This window comes from Lemur catta, chromosome 13 (assembly GCF_020740605.2).
Source record: "Lemur catta isolate mLemCat1 chromosome 13, mLemCat1.pri, whole genome shotgun sequence".
Classification (NCBI taxonomy): Eukaryota; Metazoa; Chordata; class Mammalia; order Primates; family Lemuridae; genus Lemur; species Lemur catta.
The window spans coordinates 43,150,526-43,166,509 of NC_059140.1; positions in this window are offsets into that span (position 1 = coordinate 43,150,526).

Below are 15,984 nucleotides of genomic sequence, written 5' to 3' on the forward strand. Positions count from 1 at the left end.
ACAGGTTCCTGGGCCAGTCAGAACTGAAAGACAACAGACAGGCTGCTGACGGCTCTGCTGTGAGGCATCAGATCCAGTATCCCAGGATGGAAACAAGCTCTCAAAGAGCAAAGAGGTGATGGCCTTGATGAGACAGAGCCTAGAGAGATTCCCTGAACTACAGGGACCCAACTGAGCATTTCTGATAGGTGGCCTAGGAATCAGCCAAGAATGGGAAGGAACGTGTTAGGGATATCTGCCTGGATATTACAGTTCCTCCAGATTTTTGAACACTCGAGGCCTTGAATTAACAAAAAACAAATGCAGAAATAAAATAAAATAAAGCAATATCTTATATTTCTATGAGACTGATGATGGCTCATTGCTTTTTACTTCAAAATATCTGTTCAAAATGAGGGACAAAGAATCCTAGTATAGATAGGATTTTGATACATTCTTATGTTTGCCTAGGGAAGAAAAAAGCTTTGTAAAGGAAAATTATATTTTTTACGGAGATGATGAAGGCAATTTAGATATAAGAATCTAATGCCTTGTGAATTTTAAAATTCTGATTAATTTTATTCCATATCTACCTATTATTTATATATCTAGCTATCGATCATTGATATATCTCATTTATTGCTATAATTTTACTGTTTTGCCATTTCTTTGTAAATCAAACACAAAGACTTCTGCTAATATTGATCCCAGATGAAATACTTCGCTTGGGTTTAGGGGCCAGGCTGTATGAAACAAAAAAGTTATTCATTTGTTATTACCAATAACAATAATAATTTCAGAAGGTAAATTCATATCTTCATTTTAAAGTGAAATTAATATAGAGGGGACTACTTTAGACATCAATCACAGGGACTTAAATATTTATCTCTAGCTACTGAACCTTGGTTCTCAAACTCCTGGCCTTAAGTGATCCTCCCACCTCTGCCTGCCAAAGTGCTAGGATTACAAGCATAAACCGTCATGCATGCCAGCATGAATCTTATTCTAAATCCAAATTATAAAGTCAAATTATAGAACCAAATTAAAGTATATCAATGAAGATTCAACATGTTTGATGGGTATTTTATTATTGTTTCATGGAGAAAGAGAAATAAATATTTTAGGACTATATTTGTCTCAATATGTGAGTATTTATAGAAAGATTGTTGGTGTAGATTAAATGATTATTTTTGTGTTACAGACATAACAACTAAAGGATATTCTGCCAATATCTTTGACTTTACTTAGCTTAACTTATGGTTTTTAAGTGATTACTGAGGATTATTCAAATGAATATCTTTGGTACATGAAACTTGTAAAGAAGGTTTTATTCTGTTCATAGGTTATGTAATAATGTTCTTGCTTAAAAGTAAGTATTATAATCACTATCTCAACAATATTATTTTTCATTGAGAATTTGGATTTCTTTCATTGATACCCTAAGACAGCAGTTCCAAAACTGTGACCCAAGAAACATACATATCCAATTAAGGAAATATTCCTTAATCAAATATGTGTGGCAAATTCTACATAGTATGACCCTTCCCAGAAATACATTATCATATGAAATGCATTAAAAAATAAATCAATAAAGCAATTTAATTAACTTTTTGTTTTTTTGAGATAGAGTGCAGTGGTGTCATCATAGCTCTCTGCAACCTCAAACTCCTGGGCTCAAGTGATCCTCCCGCCTCAGCCTCCCGAGTAGCTGGGACTACAGGTGCGCACCACCATGCCCAGCTAATTTTTTCTATTTTTAGTAGAGACGGGGTCTCACTCATGCTCAGGCTGGTCTTGAACTCCTGAGCTCAAGTGATTCTGCCACCTTGGCCTCCCAGAGTGCTAGGATTACAGGCACCTGGCCTTAATTAACTTTCTTTAACCTGTGTTTTCTCGCATTTGAGCACAGAACAATTTCTTGTAACATGCTTCTTGTTATTCAGACCATGAATTGGAAAATGTTGCTTTATAGCATGTAATTTGTATAATATTAGCTTGCTTTTAAAAATGAGATCCAAAAAATAAAGTTTAGTTCTATGGTAAAGAAATCTCTTTCAGACAAATTTATTTGGTTTACTTCTGTATCTCCACCCTCAAGGATTTTGTAAGTGTAATCAATCAGTCTGTTTTTTTTGCAATCTATTTTTCTGTCTACTTTTTCTCTTACAGAGAAACCATCAGCCCAGCAGCAGTGTTATGTGGACAAAGAAAAGGACCCCTTGTTGTAACATTCTTTTTAAATATCATAATTCCTCAGTAAATTTATAACTTATATTTTCTATAACTGCACATAATATTTGGAGCATTATGCTATGAAAGAGAAGTTATAGTTTTACATTTATATTTTTCACAACATATATGGTGGAGGAAAGGAAATCTATCACAGAACTGTGAAATTGCTAATATTCAATTTCTTTTGATCTACAAAAATGGCAATTTTATGTTATTCAATGTAAATACTAAAATCAACAATTATTTAACTGTTTCATCCACCTTCCCCTCATTTGTTTGCTTTCCTGATTATATATTATAAAAATGAAGGAGTCTCTGGAGTATCCATAGTATTTTGACTAAGAAGTTATCTCTACATATACTTTAGAAATGATATTCCTAAAAGAATATCATTCTGATTTACTGCAACTCACTGGCACAACCTAGTAGTAGCTGGCTCAGAATTTTCAGAATCCACTGCTCTGCACTTGGTCTACTACACACAACCTTAACCAGAACTTTGAAAGCATACAAATTTTACTTCTATATATCAAATACAGACTCCATCTAATACGTCTTGCAGATACATTACTTATTTTCACTTATTGCATTATTTATTTTATTATTTAGTATTTATTCAATAATTATCTTGAAAAATTATTGAAGCTATTAAAAATGATTCGCAAATAAAAATGGCTTATATTTGCAATATAATTATGAATGATCTTTCAGCAGACTTTGTTTTATTTTGTTTCTTAGAATTATAGTGAGACTTGAGTCTTATTTTAAGCTAGGTTGCCAACAGGCTCCAGAACTAAATCATTTTTCTCTATTCATTCACAGAACTCTGGTTTATCATTGTGTTCTTGTCTCCTGCTAAGGTCAAATAAAAGAAATAGCCATGTGATGAATACCACTGTATTTTCTATAAAAACTTCCACTGTGAACATTGGTCAATATTTTATTCAATGGCCGTTATTTTAAAAGGAAAACAAACCCTTAAAAAATTTACCTTCAGAACTGTGAACAAGAAAAAGCTGTTTTTTTTTCCAATGAACTGATACGCTTGAGATAAACAGAGCTCTGTATCCCATAATATTTTCCTTTTTGCTTAGGCTGCTTGGAACCCCAGAGTTAAATTTGCTTTTAATTGTAATAACTTCAGTATGATTTTTTAAATACTTTTTTGTCCTCTCGCTTTGATGTTTGTTTTTTCCCACTATGTTAAGACCCTTTGTTTTTTTGGCAAAAAGCTTTTTAGTCCAGGTCATATTTTTAAAGTAGGTTGAATACAAATAAACATATAAAAATATACCAGATGAAACTAGCAGGTAAAAATCATCATTTTATTTATAGACAGACTGAGAAAAATAATAATGCTTCTGAGGCAAATAAACTTTGAAATGTAAATTTACAGTGGTTTGACAGAAAAATAAATGATGGAAATGAGGACATTTTGAAAGGTTTTTCATACTATAAGCTCTCATAGGAAATACTAGAACCCAGTAGGAATCTAGGTATTTGCTAGTATTTTCAACTGAAAAAAAAAAAAAACTTGGAAATTTTACTCCCCAAGTGTGTTTATCAAAAGGTCTGTTTCTGGATTTAGTAAATTATCAGTCACCATAATGGATAGACAGATTCTACCATATATTAACCCTGCTAACATTGTGTCTTCAGGGTTCAGTGCTGACCATCACTTCAGGTTCTGCAGAGTGTTCGAATGCCAAATCAGGTAATGCCCATTTTCACTGACAACCAACCATTGCAAACACCCCAGCCTTTTGTCAGCACAGCGGGCCCAGAGCCATCCATCAGTGCTGGTGGTTCTGTCATATGCATTTAACTTCAGCATCAGCCAGCAGCTCAAAGTCTTTGTTACTGCACATTGTCACTGCCACCATCCGGGTGGAGAAAAGGCAAAGCTAAAAGTTGTGTGTGTGCGTGTTTTTAATGGTCCGCATGGGCAGTTATTACGAAGATTTCTTTTCTTTCTAGAATCACCGAGTCTTATGTGGCAGACAGAGAACCTTTCAAATACGTAAAATACCATGCTGCTTCCTGAAATTCTATGAGGTCTTTTGATTTGGGAGAAAGGGTCAGAGTTTGTTAAGAATAATTGCTGCATTGCTTGTTTTAAATTCCAAAATGGAACAATGTGCCTTCACCAGGACAATATTCATACCATATGCTTCTTAACGTTTTGATTCTCCAGGGTACATTTGAGCAATCTGAACATCAGATAATGTGTTCTATCCTCCCCAGCACCTAGGTCATATTCTGGGAATAAATTAGGCTTAAAGAAGTGCATTGACTCTTTGAGGCCACTGGGGTACTATTTAAGGAATCACATGTCGAGGACAAGGGGTGTTGATGTCTTCCCAATATCTGAAGTAGAGATTTATTTCGAGCTTTGGCAGAAGACTAGACCAGCTAATTGTCTGCAGTTTAGTCTTTGGCTATAACACAAATAGACATGCTTTGGAAGAAGATGATCATATCCAGTGTGTACTGAGATACGGTGAAGGGCAGAGGGAAGATGGTTCAAGACATCATGAATCAATAATGAAATCAATTCATATATTATAGCATATTGTATATTTGGCTTGTTAGAATTTCTTAGTTTTATTATTTTTTGAAGAGATAAAGTTTTTAGAAAGAGGTTATTACTTCAGATGGGCCCTAGCACATACAAGGAGATGAAATAAATGTAAGTGAAAACACATTTGATAGTTTTAGGTCCATTTGAAAGAGAATATCTTTTATGAGAGAAAAAAAAGGGCAAAGACAGAAAGAATGCCTTGAACATATATCTAATAAAAATATCTTTTCTTCAAAGGGCTCAAAGCATTTTAATAAGTTAACTTGCCCTTCTAACTTCTTTTTCAGAATTTCAAAACCATAAAACAAACGGAAACTAAACCATCTTTACATTTATTGTGCCTGATGAGAGGGAAAAATGTCTCTGCTAGGTAGAAGGATAATCTTTGAAAGATTTACTGCTATGAAACTTTCCCCTTTTCAGTTCCTGATTCTGGCTTTTCATGTACGAAAAAATAAATAAATGTACTCATGCCTTCCTACCTAAGCTCAGGGCTCAGAACGTTTTCTTTCTCAGCTCATCTAGCATGAGACCCACTTGTTATGAAGACTACTATGTCCTTGATTAAATCTGTTACTGAGGATTAGAAAAGAATTGATCATTTTAGTTGTCTCTTAAAAGTTGATAATTAGGATGATATACTAATATAGGAGGGTGAAGGGATTACTGTGTCTAATAGTATTTTCCTATTGCTTGTGTTGTATGGAGAACCAAACTAGAGAAACAAATGAAGCAACTATCACAGTAGCAAAGTGGCAAGCCCAAAATAACACAGCACAAATTGAATGTGTGATTAGAATGAGTACAGTACGGTGGAGTTAAGAGAGAACAGAAATTGGGAGTCAAACTAAAAGGGAATGATAGTTCTACATCAAAAAACAGTATTAACAGCATTCAATGAAAAAATTACTATCATAGGTAATGGTTTTCTACCTATTAAAAATGCATAAACACAGAACTTTGCATATACAAATATGTTCACAAGAGCAGGATATAATTTAATATATTGTCATCAATCCATTAAGCACAGGATGATCTCCCAACATGCTGATCTAAAATCCAGCGGACCAGAAAGAAGTCAGTCAACTTCTTTATCCTGACAACTGATACCATCTTAGTCTAAATTACCATTGTTTTTCCCCATAATGTTCTTACTGGTTTTTTTTTCTGTTTTTACCCTTCACTCTCTATAATGCATTCTCAATACAGCAGCTAAAGTGATACATTTAAAATGTAAGATCTATGTCATTCTGCTCAACATATCCATAATGGTCCCTTCGTAGGGCCTTTGCCCTGGCTGTTCCCCCAGGAACTGAAGCCCATCTCTTTCTCACCTCTCTCAAGCATTTGCTTGAATGCCAACTTCTTGATAAATCTTACCCACCTTCACCAACCTATTTAAATCTACAGTTTACTTCTCACACTCACTTCTGCCTCCAAAGTCTTGATTTCTCTCATGATGCTTCTTATTTTCCATCTCACTTATCCCTTTCTAGAATTCTTACATATTATATAGTTTATTTAGTTAGGTTTGTTTTATGCCCCCTACCATTAGAATGTTAGTCCCATGAGGGAAGATATTCTTTTTTTTTTCCTGGAAGCACAGAGGGTTGATTGTGAGTGCTGATATATTCCAATTATCTTCAAAAATTCCAGGCTTTCAGTGAGCCACGTAATATAAAAAAAACAAGTGCTGTAGGAGCAAAGGCAAGGATTGTATTTTAGTCATTTTTGTAATCCTTTATTTAGGTCAGCATTTGGTACATCAAGATTATTCAATGTAAGTTTGCTGAACTGAACGAAATCTCTAAGGATTTTTTAAAATTTCTAAGCAGCACTGAATAATAAGAAAAAATTAAAAATAATATTGCAAGAATGAGTGGCAATCAAATTTTTTGCCACAGAGTAGGGGAGTTCTATGGCCTATAGGCATTTAAATACTATTTCGTCTTAGATGTTTTTGTTTGCTTCTAGTTTTTTCTCTGATCAGAGTAGTAATCAAACTTATAAGCAAATAAGGAAGAAATGCTTCAAGCCTAGATTTTAGGAAGAATATACGTTTGTTTGATTTTGTTATTGTGCTATTTATTTTTTTCTGTAGAACTAAACTCCTCAAAATTTTGGCCATGATTCTATTTGCCATTTTGTTCTGTCAGATCTGAAATTTGGCCACAAATAATTTCTTTTTGAGTCTTCCTATTAATAGTAGAATTCATATAAGAATATTTTTCTTTCCACATTATATAAACAGGTTAGAATATGTCAATCCTGCAGGAAATACACTGCAAGCTTCTTTGGAATTGAGAGGTGTGTTATAGTACATTAGTATTTTATGATATTAAAATTACCAGTAAGTAATAAGAAAATGGATTGTAAATAATTTGGGAATCCTGAGAGTATTATGATTGAGTGTTTGTGTGTTTGTGTGTGTGTGTATTTCCATGACCACACACACACTTGTTTTTTGTGGCAGTGGTGATGTTCTTATTTTGATTTTTTTTTTCAGAAAGAGACAAAAGGTTGGTAATGTAAAGAAAGTAAAGGCAGTAAGTAATAACAAATGGGACTTCAAGCAGAAGTAGTTCAGAAGGGCTAGAAATTGAAACGAAGGTTGAAATAGGTAAAGTTATAGAATGCTCCTTTAAATAGAGTTCCTTATAAATTATATTAAATGCTAAATTTAGGTCTGGTTTTCTATTTTGTGTTTGAATTCTTATTGCTATACTTTCCTTCTGGAAAGCAAAACATATTTTTATGAACACATCAATAAGTTGTCTAGTTTCACTATATTTTGTGTGGAAATTCACTACCTGTGGCTATTTTGAGATACTTTACTGAAATTTTCTATTAATTTCATTTGATTTTAAAGACCTTTTGTTCCACAGGGAAACATTTTTGCTTCTTTCAGGGAAGGAGTCAACCTCACAAAGTGTTGTGCTGCATTAGGACCCGGACATCTTGTGGGATCTAAATGTGTGTTGTTTTTTTTTTTTTAATGTATAAGAGAATTGTGCACCCTGAAGCTCTATATATGAGAAACCAAATGTGGAACCAATGAGAAACCAAATTTAAACTATTAATAGAAATGCATTATGTAACAAAGAGTAATATAAATCCCACATTCTAACATTTGTAATCTTGCTATATCAATTTACTTGAGATTTAAAATTACATGGGAAAAAAGCACCTAATACATGTGTGCTATGTGCTTCACAGCTTTCTTATATCATTTGAAGGGATGAAAATGAATCATCTAGAACGCCTACTAAAAAAGTGTAAATTCTCAAAAAGCAAAACAAAACAATAGTTTTGAAAAGCACCATAATCTATATTTTCCCCTAATATCATAGGCATGAAGAAATAAAAAGGTTTTAACCAACCTTGTAGCTGCAAGTTCAAATCAGAATAAAAGTCTATTTGCCCCTTTAATCATTCTACCATTTAGAACATGGTTATAGTATCCTACAATAATGCTTGTCAACACAGACCCTTTACTAACATTAATCTGTTATAGAAATCATGATAATAATATACAGTTTACAAAAAGGAATTCGTTATATATATATATTCAATTATTAGGTGATACATACCTTTAATATTTATTAATTCAATTGCATGTCTATATCCACATCCCCCTCTCAAAAAAGAAATAAAAAGCTCTGCCAGGTTGGCAAATCCCTATTTTGAATTATCTTTTTTATTCTTTGTTATCTTTTGCCAACAAAAACTAAAAATCTTTTGTTTCAGCAATAATCTAATTATTGTTACATTGTAAACCAGAATTGTCTTTCTATTTATATTTGTTTATCGGTATTAGTTTCATTACAAAACCCATCTTTTAACATTTCCAAATGTTCTTGTTTGATCACTTTTCTTTTCTTAGTAATTTCTAAAAATCTGAACTCACAAACGTTTGCTCTAAAAATTGGAAAAGCTCTAGTGATTCTATGATGGGGTTCATAGATGCCATGGTTTGATATATGAATTATGCTATAACTCTAAAATTCATAACATTTACAATTCTGAAATAGTTACCAAGTCCATGATTTATTCCAAAATATAATGCTGGTTTAAAGTCTTGCTTTCATGATCTTGGGATTGTGATGGCTTGATGCGATAGTCTTGTGATTCATGAGGATGGCTCATTCATTATTTTTGAGTGGGATAAAGATAGTAGGGCTTATTTATAACTCCCTTAATTGTTTGAAGCTAGAGATGGAAATATAAAATTCTACAACTTAGTTTGCCCTATTCTTGCTTATGTTGTATCACAAGGACAAAGATTCATTAAAGAGACCTTTAAAATGTGTTAATCTAGGTACTTTAATGAAATTTGTTTGCAGGGCAACCTGTCCCACTTATTTATGCTTAGTAGTATTCATACATAATGGTAATGTGACTGCTCATCTCTAAACCATTAAGGAAAGAAATATGAGAAAAGGGGGCATGATGATTAATTTGGGGTGGACTACTTTGAAGTTTTTTTGCCTTTTAAAGCAAACTATGCTTATCTTACTTAGCCTTTTAAAAGAAAACATTAAAAATTTGAATTAAAATATGCAGTAGACCAGGAACACTGTGAAATTGAAAAGGTAAGTAATATTCATCATCGTGAATAAAGTACGTGAAATAGATTTAAAATATAGTTTCTTAAAAGTTAGAGGTTTTCAGTGTTCCTTAAACCTTACATCTAAAAAGTAAATGTGTCTTTTAAGAATATTTTCCTATTCTTCATCTATCTTTGTATTGTCATCCCACTTTCTCCCCTTCTCAGAGAAAGAAATGTCCTAGATATTTCATGGTCAATCCACCTACTTGTGAATTTGATTTCACACTTTCCTTTGAATTCTCACCTTTTCCTTTCTTGTATCTTAACTTTGTTCTACTTTAGGTATTTCTGCAAATACTAAACACATGTTAACACAACAGTTCCTCTGTGAACCAAACCATCCCAATATGACTGTGAAACAAACCACCCAAAACATAGTGGCTTCAAACTCTATGATGATTTGTATTTTGCTCATAAATATGAAAATTGGGCAGGCATTAGCAATAATAGCTCACCTGTGATTCTTTCAGCATCAGCTGTGATGGTTCAATGTTGGAAGCTGGAATCATCTGAAAGCTCGCTTACTCATATGTCTGGAGGTGAATGTTGGCTGTCAGGAATTTTGCTGAAGCTGTCAGCCAGAACACCTGTCCATGTGGCCTAGGCTTCTCCATAACGTGATGGCTGGGTTCTGGGGGAAAACATCTCAAGAGAGAGATCAGGTGGAAACCAAATCACTTGGATGATCTAGCCTCAGAAATTATGCAGCATCACTTTCAGTGCATTCTGCTCACAGAAGCATCTATGATGGCCTGCCCAATTTTGATGTGAGGGAAAGTAGATTTACATCTTTTTTTATTAATATATCTATTTTTAATAGAGACGGGGTCTTGCTCTTGCTCAGGCTGGTCTCCAACTCCTGAGCTCTAGCAATCCTCCCACCTCGGCCTCCCAGAGTGCTAGGATTACAGGCATGAGCCACCGCACCTGGCCTAGATTTACCTCCTGATAGAGTACCAACAATGGTCTGAAAGAGTAGTTGGGGCCAGAAATACTGCTGTGAGTATAAGTGCACCTCAAGGGCCTTTCAGACTATAACACTAAGCTAGCTAAGGGGAAGCCATCTTGCTTCCAGTATGCTTTTGGCTTGTTCTGTCTTAAAAGTTTGGAAATAACCTGCTGCTTCCTTACACAGCTGCAGCACACAAGATTAGAAAAGGACCTTGAGGAAAAACAGATCAAGAGTCTGGAATAGGCCAACTGTTAATAAGATCTACCAGATGACCTATTGTTTGTTGATAACCATCTAGCAAGTCATGATGACTTGCACAAAGCTTGCTTCCTGCCACCAACCCCCTTTACGCCTTCCCTTTATAAATTGCTCAGTAAGCAGAGGAGTTGAGATGGTCTTTGAGACAACAGTCCACCATCTCCTCAGTCTGCCAGCACTGGATTAAACCACCTTTCCTTAATCAACACTGGCCTCTTCTGTTTGGTTCTTGGGTGGTGAGTAGCTGAACCTATGTTTGACAACATGACTATTTTTGGAAAATACAATCTTCCAGTCTGCTTACATTTCTCACATACAATATGCATTGTCATTCTCTTCCAAGAACACCCTAAAATTTCATTACAGAATCAGGCTTATGCTCAAGAAATTGGATCTCTTTGTCTACCTCAAGTCCAGATACAAAAGGCTCCTCAGGTGCAGTTCTTCAGGTGTAGATCCTTTGAGTACAGATCTCCTCAATCTGAAGACCTATGAACTAAAGAGATATCTCCTCTTCCCCACATCCAACATACAATGGTGAGACAGACGTAGATAACCACTATAAACAGCATCAAAATGCAGAAATGGGAGGCTACAGCAGTTACCAGTCCACAGAAATCCTAAAATCTAGCTAGGTACATATTGTTATTTTCCCAGACTAGGGCTCAATACTTGAGCCTACCTGGAAATGATCCATCATGGCTCTTGGCTCTGCTGTTTGGACTCTTGGTCCTGCCTTCTGAGACATCCTTCATTTTCTATCAAAAGTATCTGGATTTTACAACTGAGTAGTGTCCTCAACCTTTGTCCTGCCTATGGCAGTATGGCAATCCAAAGACATCTTTTTATCCCTGTTTTTCTTTTTTAGTTCAAGCTGACAGTATTTCTATTAGTAAAGTTCTCTTTAAAATCTTGTGACCTTCCTACAATTGTTACTGGAGTTTACTCCATTAGACAAAAGACACACCCACAAATCTCGATGAGATAAGCCCTTCTCTCTCTGGCTTTTGCTAAGGCTTTCTGATGGACATAGTCCTGAAGATTCTTGGAAACTCTATTATTTTGTAGTGGCAGAGGATCTCTGAGACACACCTTTAAGTTGCTCAGAGGGCCTGTTGTCTGACTAAAAAGTTCTCTGAGGCATTGACATAAATTTTTCTGAGGTCTTAACAAATAAACTTACAGTTCCACCCTTGATTTGATCTTTATTCTGAAAATCTTTCTAAATTTGAGAATCATGTGTTTGGGTGTGAGAAACAGTCTTATTTTTTAACTCAGCAAGTCTGGGCTCCTTTATATTTTCTTAAAATTTTGTGTAACAATTGAATAGTCCCTTCTTCATCTCTATCACTCTTCTTTCATCTTATTGACAGCAAAAAGAAGCCAGGTGGACTTTCAGTATTCTGCTTGGAAACCTCCTTAGCTCGATCATCCAATTTATCAGGTATATTTTCTACTTTTCACTTCAACTCAGACAATAGTATTGCTAAACCTTCTGTCACTATGTAACAATAATTCCCTTCCTTCCAGTTTCCAATATTGCTTTTGTCACTTTTGTTCAAACTCTTACTGACAGCCTCCTCAGGGACAATTGGACCTTTGTTAACAAAAGCCCTTTAGACATTCACTAACACTCTCCTCAAAGTTCTTCCAACTTTCATCTACCACCTGGTCACAAAGCCAGTTTTAGGTTTTGTTATAGCAGCATACAACTCCTGGTACCAAAATCTGTTATAATTACTATAGATGTATAACAAACTGCTCCAAAACTTAGTTGCTTAAAAGTATACGTTTTGTTCATGAATCTGAAAGTTGGACAGGCTCAACAGAGATGGCTTATCATTGTTCCATTCAACGTCAACCGAGGTGGCTCAAAGGCTGGAAACTAGAGTCATCTGTAGGTTTGCTCAATTACATGTCTAAAAGTTGATACTGGCAATCATCTGAGATTTCATAGGGTCTGTGGCCAGACCACCTACATCTAACTCCTCTAGGTGGCTTGAGTAGCCATACAACATGGTGGCCAGATTCAAGGGTAAGCACCCCAAGATAGATGGTCAAGCAGAAGCTGTATCTGTGAACTAGTCTTTGGAGACACTCAATGTCACTTACTCCACATTCTCTTCATCATGGCAGCCACAAAGACCAATCCATTTTCTGTTGGGGGGAAACAGAGTATACCTCTTTATGGGACATAGCAAAGTTCTGGAAGAGAATATGGAACTGGAGATATTGCACTCCATTTTGAAAAATACCATCTTACAATCTGCCACATACTCTCACTCCTTCCTTATCTTAAATTTATATCTCAACTAACTAATCTTGCTTCTTATTTCTGTCTTTATTTATTGTGGGTCTTCTTGAGCCCTGGGCTCTCTAATCTGTTCATTGCAGCCCCCGCATGCACTCGTGCACATATGTCTGAATATGATTTACATCCAAATGGGAGAAAAAGAATTGACAATAAACCACAGGCTCTGTTCTGTCAGTTTTTGTCAGACGTTCTCATGATGCATGCCCATAGATATTAGATACCTTATGTGCTGCTTTTTAGGCTACTGTCTTTTATGTTTGCCGCCTACCCACCTTATACTTGGCAAATCTTATTTCTCTCTTACCAACTGGCTCTCTGTTAAACTACTAATCATAGGTGCTAGAGGGAAGCTAAAGGAGAAAGAAGAAGAAGAGAATCACTCTTTCCTGTTCCCTTTCTGTTTGCTTTCCGTTCCTTTCGGCAATACCCAGCAACACGTCTTCATCCTGACGATGACAGTTTGTTCTGGTAGCAATAACTAATTCCAGTTTGCAGTTGTTCCAACACTCTTAGAGACAACTTCATCAAGCCACCCAAAGATAGAAGTAGCAGTTGGCTGATACCCTCTCTTCAGAGCATGATATCAGCCCCATATAGTCCCTCCTTCTAGTTCAGAGACACCCATGCCACATAAGGGACACATCTTCCTCAAGGGACTGACAGTTCTGTGGGGATCCTTCTCCATTGCTAAAGTTTCAATAATAACCCCTTTTTCCTTTGGTCCCCTGGTCCTAGGGATGGAAGCTGCTACCTCTGCGATTACTTACAGTCCCCTTTTGCCTTTCCACTTCTTCGTTAGGTGGCTAGCAATGTTTAATGGTAAATTTTTTTCTCTTGAAATAACTGGTGTGGATTCTGAAACCTGAAGTGAAAACTAACTGATAACAATTGATATGCTTTATGTCTTCTATAAAAAATATCATGTAGAAATTTATTCTCCTTTGTGGTTAAATCACTTTCCTTTGATCCTCCTCACTTTGCTTCTCACAGTGGATGTGCAAGAATCAAATGATTAAAAAATATAAAGTACTTTAGAGTGCAGTAACAAAAAAAACTATGTAATTGTGTATATTACATTTAAAAAATAAAATGATGACAAAAACTTATGCTAAGAATAAAACTAAACAAACAAGAATGCCACATATTTTATCAGATTTTTTCTTGCTTTCATTAATTTTGCATTGTCTTTTTGAGTCAGAGTGGTCAAAGTGATGTATGAAGTCACCAGAGAATCAGTGTCTGTTTATATTATTTTTTAAAGTACTTATTATAGCACAATTTGGCATATAAACTACCTCTTTTGTCACAAATAACATACATGAAATACACTTAAATCTCATTTAATGTTGGCTGGCCTATATAATTTTCAAGATGATACAAATAAAATTATATCTGTAATAGCATTATTTATAAATAACAAAAAATTATGGCCCCAAATTAGAATTATGTGTCATATGTTGTGGTATTATGATATATATATTGGTTTTCATGCACAGTTCCTGGCTTATAGCTTGATAGTCCTTGTTATAATGTCAGGGTGCTTTAGGTCTCAGGAGCAGGCCTCAGGAAGCAGAATTTATCTTTCTGACTTTCACTTGCCCACCTTTCACCTGCCCAAGACAAACTCTAATCTGACTGTGGGTCAAAAGACCCTCATTCCAGAGGGGGTCCCGCTCCATACCCTGGAGGATGGCATGCTACATGGAGAGGCTGGGCAAAGTCTGAACAGACAGGACTTGCTGGGTTTAGATCATGCTCTTTTTGTCCAATCACATTTTTACACAGTTGTCAATCATGCCTATGTGATGAAGCCTCCAGAAAAACCCAAGAACACTGGGTTTGGAGATCCCGATAGCTGAACGGGAGAAGATTCCTGAAGAGTGGTGTACTAGGCAGAGCATGGAAGCTCTGTGCCCCTCCCCGATCCCCACCCTATGCATCTCTTCGTCTGTATCCTCTGTGTTACCCTTTATGATAAACCAGTAAACGTGTTTCCCTGAGTTCTGTGAGCTGCTCCAGCAAATTAATCAAACCCAAAGAAGGAGGTGGTGGTGGGAGCCCCAGTGTGAACCTGGTCAGTCAAAAGCTCTGGAGGCCCAGACTTGTGACTAGTGTCATGGGGGAGGCAGTTTTGGGGACTGAGCCCTCGCCTGTGGGATCTGACACTATCTCCATGTAGACAGTGTTAGGCTTGAATTAGAGGACATCTAGCTGGTGTCCACTGCTTGGTGTGTGGGAAAAGCCCCACATTTGGTCGCAGAAGTCTTCTTTTGTGTTACTGATTAGTGATTGTTGTGGAGTTGGGAGGAAAGCATGGTTTGAAGAGTGTTTTCCAAAAGCATATGTTTAACATAATTTTCTGGAAAGCAAGAAAGCAATGTTTCTTTATTTTACTTTTGCATATCATAGGCATTAACAGGAATAAGTAGAATAAAATAAAATATTGTACTTTTTTGATATTAGTTATATTTTCCTCCAAATTTTTAAATCAATAATAGTTTTAACACATATATATTTGTACATTTTAACTTTGCAAATGATCTTTAAAATTTTTAACTCCAATGCACAAAACTAACTTTTTTTTTTCAAATAACCTCTTTGCTACCCTGATTTCTGCCTCCTTGACTTTTGTCTAAGGAGAGTTAAACTCTCCCTGGGGCGATAGGACATTTGTCCAACAATACGTGGAGTAACCTGTACTTTTGAATGTCTTAGAGAACTTCAGAAGAGGGAATGGTGACCTCTGTTTATGCAGTTTCTCAAAACGTTGCTCATTTATTTCCACTTGTTTTGTCAGAGCTAGGTCAACCCTAAAGGCATTCCTTCCCACCCTTTTTTGTAAAAAGGAAGAAAGGGCAACAAGTAATTAGTGGAACACAGAGCTGGACATTAAAGAAAAAGATGAGCCTATTGACAATGGGAACCTTAAGGGCTGTAGCTGTTTAAGTTTCTGACTCAAAGTAGCCACTCAAATAATAGTTTAATAAATGTTTCAAGTTTTCCTTGTGGAGTGAACTTTTCATGTTGGCAGGAACTTGAATCAAGTATGAGTTTCCCAA